The sequence below is a fragment of the Panulirus ornatus genome, chromosome 6, assembly GCF_036320965.1.
Source record: "Panulirus ornatus isolate Po-2019 chromosome 6, ASM3632096v1, whole genome shotgun sequence".
NCBI lineage: Eukaryota > Metazoa > Arthropoda > Malacostraca > Decapoda > Palinuridae > Panulirus > Panulirus ornatus.
The window spans coordinates 55,657,302-55,665,775 of NC_092229.1; the positions used below are offsets into that span (position 1 = coordinate 55,657,302).

Below are 8,474 nucleotides of genomic sequence, written 5' to 3' on the forward strand. Positions count from 1 at the left end.
TTGAGAAGGTAACCTAGTTAGATTCAACTGAAATTTGGGAAAACAAGAAGCAGTTAAGTGTAAGAGGTAAAGGCACATGAGATGGGCAGACAGTTTTAAAGGAATTAAACTACAGTGCAGCATTATGAGAGGTGTGTCCTGCATCTTATAGCCCCTACGTATTATACAATATTTGGTGCTGAAAAAGTCTTATGTCACCTTTTTTAAGGAGCCGCATATTGTGATATTTTAATATGTAATCTGTTTACAAGCATAGAAAATATAGTTCTACATTTTCTGATTGTTTATTTCATATTCTAATCATTCAAAGTAGTTATTGACATACATTAAGTAATTACCATACATAGCAGTTCTGGCTAATTACTGATTACTTGCTAGTGAAGTTGCAGACCCCGATATTGACCATGGAAAAAGCTAAATGTGATAAACTGCTAGTGCACTGCATGTGTTGGCCACTGTTGTCTGCTCGTGGATATGGAACTAGAATTCTTTTGCACAACCAATGGTTCAGTACTTTTCTATATTTACAATAAAAATCAGTGCAGTTTTATTCAATATTTTCATCAATCATTCTCCTTTTTTTGCTGAGCAGGCTTAAATCGCTAACATTACTTGTCTGATGAGCAAACATTACTCTTACAATTTGGAAAGTCCAGTACTGAATGCCACAGTTTTGTTAGACATTATCTAATGAATGAATAAACCTTTCATGATGTGAATGTTCTAAACTTTATATAACTTTTTCAGTCTGCATGCAAATAAATTTCTATACCCTTTCATAGAAACTTCCAAAGTAAAACTACATAAAAATGATCATACACACCATATAAGAAACTTGAAATGAGTATTTAGCTGGCAAGACTGTGATATCAAATTGTTAAGTTTCAGTTACATTACTGTTTCACAAAGAGAGTGAAGATGACACTGTCTCAGTCCACAGTCAGCAGCAATTACTTGTAAAATTTCTTTTCTTTTTATTGGCTTTGAAGTTTCTTTTGTAAAAGTTACAATCAGAAATAATAATGCAGTATCATTTTTTCTTATCCTACAATATAGTGTACTTATATTAATGATACTCAATTAGTCTTATGGTATCAATATGACAATCATTAACAAACACTAAGACAATTTCAACGAGCAATCCTGGTTTCATCTCATTCCATAATTACAGAGCAACTTTAATGACTGATTCCTTGTTATGTACCACATCTCAACTAACCTGGAACACAGGGTTTGAGCTAGATATGTCCATGCTGATTAGCATCTCTTGCAATGTGGTAAGATGACAAAAATAACAAAATCCATTGCTGGAAAGCTTCCTGCCAACTCTGTCGGATGGTTGACCACTGCCATCATGGATTTTTCAGCCCCTAGTGTCTTTATACATCTGAAACCTGGACTACTTACTACAAGACTGGCTGCTTCAAAGTCTTCAGCAATGGGTAATTTCAGTCTATAATGTTTTAGTATAATTACTTTGTGCTTACCACCAACAGGTGGAATTTTACCTGCCTAATTTGAGGGCAAATTTTGGTGTAGCCCTCTTTTTGTAAGCAAAATGGCCTGGGACTCTTCCTCAACTATGACCTGAGTCAAAGCATCACAGTGGGTGTTTCCAACAATCACAAGTGTTGAGGTCCTTTCTCATGTAACTACAGTCTATTCCTCTTCCTCAGCCAGGTCGTTTTTGCCAACAGCATTACACACCTGAAGTGTGGGATGATTAGCTTGTAAATCTTTGTAACTTTATATATAAACATACAAACCCCACCTTTTGTAAATCATGACTATGGCAGTAAAACATAAGAGAAAATTTGAAAATATGCCATTTCATGCTAATCCTTCCCTTATCAAATTACAGGATAACACAATTTACTTTCATAAAAAAACTAAATATTAGCATGGAACAAAATTAAGGGTTCTTAAGGTGTATATAGTAGAGAAAGAAGGAAAAATGATGTACCTCCAAATCATTACGCTCTAACTTCATATCAACTTTTTATATGTAATACTCTACTACATACTACAAGCATTACTTCATTACTCTTATGGGATATAAATCAAAATCAAACTCAATCTGCTAGGTGCAAAATATGACAGATTTTGCCCTTCTATACAGTGTGAGAATTAAAGTATGAAATTTAATGTAAGTGCAAATTAATGAAGTTCCAGTGTCATTAATCTACGATCACAATAAATAAGGTAGAGGCTTATTACTGTACTTAGTGATTCAAAATAATTTACCTGAATAAGCAGAGGATTTAACATAAATTTTCAAAAACATTCACTCCTAAGAAGTGAGTTTAATAACTGCAAAACTTGACAGTTAAACAAAGCTGTTTCATTTGCTATTTTTCCAAACATTGGAAAAACAACCTAATTCGTATAAAATTACTTTCCCATCAACATCGCATGACATGGAAACTCATTTAAGAGAAATCTACATTGCAGAGGTTCCAAAAGTTGTTATAGGATAATACACTATGGTGCAAATCTTAACTATTGTTGCACATCTCTAATACTAATTGAAGCAAACAAACTCTAAGAATGAGTAATACTTAGCTGTAATATGTAATGAATTTCTCCATCCTTTAAGGTTTGTCCAAATCTCTAACAATCATACTTGTGTATCACTTTATAGCATGGTTTACAAAGCATCAGGAGTTACTGGACTCCACCTGCATGTGGATACACTAAAAGCAACAAGTCACCTTCAACGAGGCTGTATTGTTGTCTCTGGATAGAAAGTAGTACTGCATCATTAAAGATCTTCTTGACCCAAAGAAGACCATCATTTCCTTGTTCTTGTGTGCAGTACACCTTAAACCTACAGGAGCCCTACAAAAGAGGTCCATGGGTTGTATAGTAAAATAACTTAAAAACCTCATATTAGAAGAATCACAATCAATGGGGATGAATAAGCAGTGTACATAGCTAGCTGATGCTCATTCACAAATGTGAACCAAGTGACCCCTTCATTCATCCAAAAACTCGTATGAATCTACAACACATTATTTTCAGTAATAATTAAGCCAAGCATCTGGTGTTTCAAAACATTAAGGTAAGTTTCATATTTTTCTCATTTCATTTCTAGTTATCTAAATTTCATAAGAACAATGAATAATTGCAAATTCAATTCTTAACTAATTTAAACATGAACAAAGCAACATTTTGTACAGAATGGATAATTATACAAAGTGCATGCTTGGATAACCAAGACTACACTGCTTTATCATACTCACTTAAAAACCTCCAAGTTCAACCTGAAATCTCAGAATCAATGTTTGTAGATATGCGACTGTAGGGAAAATGTGTGGTAATTACAAATATGGTACTGTAATTTGACACTGCTGGAGTAAGGGAATCTAAAGCTACACACACACACATCAACTTACATGGGGATCTAAACAGACCCCTAAAGCTGGTGTGACACATAGTTTAAGAAATTCAATCCAACCACATGTAAATTAGGAGGACACAAAGTAAAAGAGACCGTACCTAACCTGATGCTAGAGCCCCATGTTAAGTTAAGGAGACACACAGCCTGCTGGCTAATATTAGAATGGTTTTCATGTACATGATAAGGAAATATATCCCACCTAAGGCAAAAACTAAAGTAGGCTTCGCAAGTTTGATAACTGCACCTAAATAAGCACAAAGAGCTAAAAGAGAGTTCCAGAGGAAGGCAAGAAAGATACCAGAATTATGAGAGCTGGGATACAGGGAAAGGTCACAGGCTTTAAATTTGCCTACCTTGGAAGAAAAAAGAGTAAGGGGAAATGATTACAATCATAAGTTTTCAACTGGATAGGTGATGTAAACTTAGCTTAATGCCTCCAAGACCCATTTTCTGTTCACCTCTCTATTGAAAATGCCTCTGTCCTTTGAAGGTTCTGTAATTTTACTTGACACAGTGAATAACATATCTGGTATTACTTTAACACTCACTCTATCCTGGAAACCTCACATTATAGAAATAGCTAAGTCTGCTTCTAAGAAACTGAGAGTCCTGTTTAGATGCTGAAATTTCTTTTCTTCCAAGTAGTTTATCCATTTATACAAAGAACTAATCTGTCCTCGCATGACATACTGCTTTCACACCTGAAGTGGTTCTATCTCTGCATCCTTACTTGACAGAGTTGAATTTAAAATGATCAGACTTATAAACTCTCCAAAAGGCTAACCTCAAAACTTGACCTTCTTACTCTACAATGCAATATTGGTTTACTTTCCCTGTCTTATGGTTATCACTTTGGTTTTTGCTCCTGAGTGCTAGCTGCATGTATGCCCCCACCATTAACAAGACCATGCAATACTTAAAAAGCTGCTGCACCCTATGATTATTGTGTGGCTGCTGGCAACTCAAGGGTGGGTCATTTTATTACTGTTTCTTTCCCTTAAAGCACTGGAACTCTCTACTCTCTCGTGCCTTTCCCAATAACTATGACCTCGCACATATTAAAAGACAGGTCTTATACTTCCTCTAAAATCTTTCTTCTTTTTCTTTCATTAACCTCTCATATATTTTAATGAAGGTCTGGCCTTGATGTGGACTTCTGTCTGTGCATGGGGGAAAAAAAAAAGGTGAACAGTTCTTGGAGGATATAAGGACAAAGCAATCATAGGACATAATATAGAATTAAGAAACTTTTTGAAATAAGTATATAGTAAGAGTGGTATATAAACAGAATGAAATGACTGAAGACATGGGAAATGCAAAAACGTTACATATATATAGATGAAGTCATATGATAGCAGAAAATGTTCAACAGCTAGGACACCATGAATTCAAAACTACCTTCCTGTGCAGTATAAATGGGTAATCAAACAAACACAGGAGTGAGCAGCAGATTAGACCAGACCAGCAAAGCTGCTACAAACCTTATGTATATGTACTAGGAGACAGCAATCATTTATGGGGCCCACAGATGAAGTTCTTTGAAGTATCATGGTGAGGCTGAGGAATGGAATGGGAGACTCATAAGAGAAAAAATCCTGAGAGGGTTTAGTTGATACTGTCATGAAAGGAAGTTGCCACTGAATATCCAAGTTTAGATTACTTACTTTACCCATCAACAGCTTACTTACTGATGAAAATAAGGTTAATTTAATTGAAGGCAATTAATTTAACAAACAGTACAGTTAAAAACCTATGAGTGACAACCATTAAGATGAAAAACAAAAGAGATCAAGCAAACTGGCAATTCAATGGAGGAGAACCTTCATTTTAAATCTTTTGAATTTATTTCAGTTTTTTGAACCATTAAGTAAATGAAGTCAACCCTGCAATCTGGGGAGCATTACAAGGCTACATAACCTCCAGGAACTGGAAAGTGAACACTTGGGAACATAAACAGGAACAATGTGGGAAAATCAGATGAAAAATTGAAGTGGTTTAATGATACATCTTATAAAAGTAATCAAAATTGTAGTTTATTTTCATTGTAAATTTTGAGCCCAAATTTAATCTATCACTGTTTTTAACCAACAAGGAAGGTTAGTAATGCCATTAATTTAATACAAGTGTATAACAATACGAGGGATGATCAGTAAGAGGTATATTAATCAAAACAGAACCAAGCAGTATAATGACAAGGGGAAACTGATATAACTGGAGAGTTGCATTTCTTAGCACAACAAAACCTTTGTTATCTGTAATTCAAGACAACAAAGTATTCAAAACAACATGTTTTACAGTTTCAGTTGGTAACCTTCAATTATAATAAAAAAATACCAAAGATAAGTAATACATTTCAAATTGCACAGGCACCATGTTATAGTGATTGGTGTACTCACCACCTAGTGTTTTGTGGTGCTGGGGGTCATTAACCCTCTCCAATATGCTTTCTGGTGCGATGTTGAGCACTGGTCTTGCAGATTTGTGTATTATGTATCTATATTTCTGATGCCTGTTCCAACTGGCACTCCCTCAAAGGGGTGGCCATGGCAATAGTCTCCACAAACAAAGAACTCCAGTGCTGCTTCTTAGCCTTTAGTGCCTCACCCTTAACAGGCCACTGGCAGAGTGCAAGTCTAGCACAGTGTTTGCAGAGGCTCTTACCTAATGTTCCTAATGACTTCTATCTAATGCTCCTACCTACTACTTCTACCTAATGCTCCTGCCAATATGTTCCTACCTACTACTTTTATCTACTGCTCCAAACGTTTTGCCAAAAGGTAGGGCTAATGCATAGTGCTCACTACAAGAAAATCTAGAGTTATGAAGAATGAGCTGTGTCAGTTAATTGTCAAGTGTTACATATGACAAAGATTGTATATTTGTGCACAAAATGTCAGCTGTCCACATGTTAGTGAGGCAGAAAGAAAAGACAGCTAACTGGGTCAGAGGAGTGTAACTTGACCACTAAAGTGCTGGCTCACTAAGCAGATGTCACTAACCCTCCTGATAGCCAGATGATGGGTAGTACTGGTAATATACCTACCTAGTTGTTGGCTGCCTACCAACTATTACCTTGATTAACAGTTAGTGGTGAAGATATGGAATTCAAGGATTGTACAAGAGAAAGTGCACCTAATATCATTGGAATCATGGAAACAGGTACACTGAATTACTGTTGTGGACAATGGCCCCATTAAAGAATTGTCAGCAATTACATGACAGCTCCTCAAAGCTGTCTACGTCTTGCAGGAAATGCAAGAGGAACATTTTAAACATGAGAAAAAGATGGAGTTGAACTAGAGGATGGCTAAGGGTGAGTCTAAGGCAGCACTTATGAAGGACTTCAGAGTCAGCATGACAACTTTTATGACAACACCAAGTGGCAGAAGATCAAGTTATTTCTTTACACTATTTCCTGTATGTAAACTATTACAGTTTCTTTATAATCTATCATTAAAAAACTTGAGTAACCAGAAATTTTATCTGAAATGGGTGATCACCAAGCATTTCGAGTAACAGGTTTTACTGTAATTAGAACTATATTAGTACATTAACCTCTGTTCACCCCTAACTCATCTCTCCTCAAAGGAAGGCAAAGTTAAAGTCTTAAGCCTTGGTCTTTATCTTAGCTCTCTTAATTCTGGTACCATCTTTGTTGCCCTCCTCCAAACTTCTCTATCAGCTCTGTTCTGAGAGGTATAGTTTAGTTTTGGGCATATGTAAGATATGAATAACTTTTTAAATTTTTTTTTTTTTTTTTGCTTTGTTGCTGTCTCCCGCGTTTGCGAGGTAGCGCAAGGAAACAGACGAAAGAAATGGCCCAACCCACCCCCATACACATGTATATACATACGTCCACACACGCAAAATATACATACCTACACAGCTTTCCATGGTTTACCCCAGACGCTTCACATGCCCCGATTTAATCCACTGACAGCACGTCAACCCCGGTATACCACATCGCTCCAATTCACTCTATTCCTTGCCCTCCTTTCACCCTCCTGCATGTTCAGGCCCCGATCACACAAAATCTTTTTCACTCCATCTTTCCACCTCCAATTTGGTCTCCCTCTTCTCCTCGTTCCCTCCACCTCCGACACATATATCCTCTTGGTCAATCTTTCCTCACTCATTCTCTCCATGTGCCCAAACCATTTCAAAACACCCTCTTCTGCTCTCTCAACCACGCTCTTTTTATTTCCACACATCTCTCTTACCCTTACGTTACTTACTCGATCAAACCACCTCACACCACACATTGTCCTCAAACATCTCATTTCCAGCACATCCATCCTCCTGCGCACAACTTTATCCATAGCCCACGCCTCGCAACCATACAACATTGTTGGAACCACTATTCCTTCAAACATACTCATTTTTGCTTTCCGAGATAATGTTCTCGACTTCCACACATTCTTCAAGGCTCCCAGAATTTTCGTCCCCTCCCCCACCCTATGATCCACTTCCGCTTCCATGGTTCCATCCGCTGCCAGATCCACTCCCAGATATCTAAAACACTTCACTTCCTCCAGTTTTTCTCCATTCAAACTCACCTCCCAATTGACTTGACCCTCAACCCTACTGTACCTAATAACCTTGCTCTTATTCACATTTACTCTTGACTTTCTTCTTTCACACACTTTACCAAACTCAGTCACCAGCTTCTGCAGTTTCTCACATGAATCAGCCACCAGCGCTGTATCATCAGCGAACAACAACTGACTCACTTCCCAAGCTCTCTCATCCCCAACAGACTTCATACTTGCCCCTCTTTCCAAAACTCTTGCATTCACCTCCCTAACAACCCCATCCATAAACAAATTAAACAACCATGGAGACATCACACACCCCTGCCGCAAACCTACATTCACTGAGAACCAATCACTTTCCTCTCTTCCTACACGTACACATGCCTTACATCCTCGATAAAAACTTTTCACTGCTTCTAACAACTTGCCTCCCACACCATATATTCTTAATACCTTCCACAGAGCATCTCTATCAACTCTATCATATGCCTTCTCCAGATCCATAAATGCTACATACAAATCCATTTGCTTTTCTAAGTATT

General features: G+C 37.1%; 1 long non-coding RNA gene across 1 annotated transcript; it reads right to left on the reverse strand.

Annotated features, from left to right (window-relative positions):
• Window positions 1–265: 265 nt before the first annotated feature.
• On the reverse strand, window positions 266–7,440 carry LOC139749255 (uncharacterized). The gene is made up of 3 exons (XR_011712936.1): window positions 4,882–7,440; window positions 2,712–2,838; window positions 266–1,707 (listed from the first exon to the last, which is right to left on the reverse strand). It is a non-coding gene; the product is annotated as an uncharacterized lncRNA (long non-coding RNA).
• Between the last annotated feature and the right edge of the window lie 1,034 nt (window positions 7,441–8,474).